Raw genomic sequence first — 3,634 nt, 5'->3', positions numbered from 1 at the left:
TTAAATCTCACTATATTTATCATGTCATGTATGTGCATTGTTATGCCCTCTCTATTTGTCAATTGGCCGACTGTAATTTGTTCACCCAACATGCTTTTATCTTATGGGAGAGACACCTCTAGTGAACTGTGGACCCCGGTCCTATTCTTTACATCGCATACAATCTACTGCAATACTTGTTTTACTGTTCTCTGCAAACAATCATCTTCCACACAATACGGTTAATCCTTTGTTACAGCAAGCCGGTGAGATTGACAACCTCACTGTTTCGTTGGGGCAAAGTACTTTGGTTGTGGTGTGCAGGTTCCACGTTGGCGCCGGAATCCCTGGTGTTGCGCCGCATTACATTCCGCCACCATCAACCTTCAACGTGCTTCTTGGCTCCTCCTGGTTCGATAAACCTTGGTTTCTTTCTGAGGGAAAACTTGCTACTGTCTGCATCACACCTTCCTCTTGGGGTTCCCAACGGACGTGTGTCAACTGCACGCATCAAGCTACTTTTCTGGCGCCGTTGCCGGGGAGATCAAGACACGCTGCAAGGGGAGTCTCCACTTCCCAATCTCTTTACTTTGTTTTTGTCTTGCTTTATTTTATTTACTTACTTGTTTGCTGCATTATATCAAAACACAAAAAAAATTAGTTGCTAGCTTTACTTAATTTACTGTCTTGCATTCTATATCAAAAACATAAAAAAATTAGTTTACTTGCATTTACTTTATCTAGTTTGCTTTATTTACTATTGCTAAAATGAGTAATCCTGAAGTTGAAGTTCGTTCGTTTAAGCAACAAGGGGGAGAATGTTTAAAAGATGCTTGGTATAGAATTAGTGATGCTCATAGTAGGTGCACTAAGAAACACTCCACCACTATCCTACTCAGGAATTTTTATGTTGGTATCTCTAGCTGGAATAGATATGTTCTTGATTGTCTCGCGGGAGGTAACTTCCTAGGCGCTCCCGTTTTAGAAGCTAGTTGCATTATTGAGAGTTTATTTGGAACACCACCTGTTAATGAAATTAAAATTGAAACCTCTCTTGAGGATGTTATGAAAAAATTGGAAACCATAGAGAAAAAATTTCCGAGTGTTGAAACTAAATTGGAAATGTTACTTGATAAAACTGATGAACTTGATAAATTCTTAGGAGGAATTGATGAAAGAATTAGTGTCCTAGGAACTTGTGTTGTCCATGATAATCAAATCAATAGGATTGGTGAACTTGAAAAAGCTATGGGAACCTTGGGTTCAACCTTTTCATCTATAAAGTTTAGAGAAAAAGCTTATGTGGGTAAGGAGCAAAAGTTTATGTATGTCTCTAAAGTGCCTAAACCAAAGAAATATTATTATAGGCCTAAAATTGACAAAGCCCTTAGTACCACTACAGATGGGGGAGCTTATGATATCAATGCTTCATCTCTTGATAACACTTGATATACACTTTCTGCGCCTAGCTGAAAGGCGTTAAAGAAAAGCGCTTATGGGAGACAACCCATGTTTTTACTACAGTACTTTGTTTTATATTTGAGTCTTGGAAGTTGTTTACTACTGTAGCAACCTCTCCTTATCTTAGTTTTGTGTTTTGTTGTGCCAAGTAAAGTCTTTGATAGTAAAGTGAATACTAGATTTGGATTGCTGCGCAGAAACAGATTTCTTTGCTGTCACGAATCTGGGCCTAATTCTCTGTAGGTAACTCAGAAAATTATGCCAATTTACGTGAATGATCCTCAGATATGTACGCAACTTTCATTAAATTTGGGCATTTTCATTTGAGCAAGTCTGGTGCCCCAATAAAATCCATCTTTACGGACTGTTCTGTTTTGACAGATTCTGCCTTTTATTTCGCATTGCCTCTTTTGCTATGTTGGATGAATTTCTTTGATCCATTAATGTCCAGTAGATTTATGCAATGTCCAGAAGTGTTAAGAATGATTGTGTCACCTCTAAACATGTTAATTTTTATTGTCCACTAACCCTCTAATGAGTTGTTTCGAGTTTGGTGTGGAGGAAGTTTTCAAGGATCAAGAGAGGAGAATGATGCAATATGATCAAGGAGAGTGAAAGCTCTAAGCTTGGGGATGCCCCGGTGGTTCACCCCTGCATATTCTAAGAAGACTCAAGCGTCTAAGCTTGGGGATGCCCAAGGCATCCCCTTCTTCATCGACAACATTATCAGGTTCCTCCCCTGAAACTATATTTTTATTCAGTCACATCTTATGTACTTTGCTTGGAGCGTCGGTTTGTTTTTGTTTTTGTTTTTGTTTTTGTTTGAATAAAATGGATCCTAGCATTCATTGTGTGGGAGAGAGACACGCTCCGCTGTTGCATATGGACAAATATGTCCTTAGGCTTTACTCATAGTATTCATGGCGAAGGTTGAATCTTCTTCGTTAAATTGTTATATGGTTGGAATTGGGAAATGCTACATGTAGTAATTCTAAAATGTCTTGATACTTGGCAATTGTTGTGCTCATGTTTAAGCTCTTGCATCATATACTTTGCACCCATTAATGAAGAAACACTTAGAGCTTGCTAATTTGGTTTGCATATTTGGTTTCTCTAAAGTCTAGATAATATCTAGTATTGAGTTTTGAACAACAAGGAAGACGGTGTAGAGTCTTATAATGTTTTCAATATGTCTTTTATGTGAGTTTTGCTGCGCCGTTCATCCTTGTGTTAGTTTCAAATAACCTTGCTAGCCTAAACCTTGTATCGAGAGGGAATACTTCTCATGCATCCAAAATCCTTGAGCCAACCACTATGCCATTTGTGTCCACCATACCTACCTACTACATGGTATTTCTCCGCCATTCCAAAGTAAATTGCTTGAGTGCTACCTTTAAAATTTCCATCATTCGCCTTTACAATATATAGCTCATGGGACAAATAGCTTAAAAACTATTGTGGTATTGAATATGTACTTATGCACTTTATCTCTTATTAAGTTGCTTGTTGTGCGATAACCATGTTTCTGGGGACGCCATCAACTATTCTTTGTTGAATATCATGTGAGTTGCTATGCATGTCCGTCTTGTCTGAAGTAAGAGAGATCTACCACCTTAATGGTTGGAGCATGCATATTGTTAGAGAAGAACATTGGGCCACTAACTAAAGCCATGAATCATGGTGGAAGTTTCAGTTTTGGACATATATCCTCAATCTCATATGAGAATACTAATTGTTGCCACATGCTTATGCATTAAAGAGGAGTCCATTATCTGTTGTCCATGTTGTCCCGGTATGGATGTCTAAGTTGAGAATAATCAAAAGCGAGAAATCCAAAATGCGAGCTTTCTCCTTAGACCTTTGTACAGGCGGCATGGAGGTACCCCATTGTGACACTTGGTTAAAACATGTGTATTGCGATGATCCGGTAGTCCAAGCTAATTAGGACAAGGTGCGGGCACTATTAGTATACTATGCATGAGGCTTGCAATTTGTAAGATATAATTTACATAATTCATATGCTTTATTACTACCGTTGACAAAATTGTTTCATGTTTTCAAAATAAAAGCTCTAGCACAAATATAGCAATCGATGCTTTCCTCTTTGAAGGACCATTCTTTTACTTTTATGTTAAGTCAGTTCACCTATTTCTCTCCACCTCAAGAAGCAAACACTTGTGTGAACTGTGCATTG

This window comes from Lolium perenne, chromosome 7, assembly GCF_019359855.2.
Source record: "Lolium perenne isolate Kyuss_39 chromosome 7, Kyuss_2.0, whole genome shotgun sequence".
Classification (NCBI taxonomy): domain Eukaryota; kingdom Viridiplantae; phylum Streptophyta; class Magnoliopsida; order Poales; family Poaceae; genus Lolium; species Lolium perenne.
The sequence above is the reverse complement of the archived record's forward strand: the minus strand, read 5'-3'. Positions refer to the sequence as shown.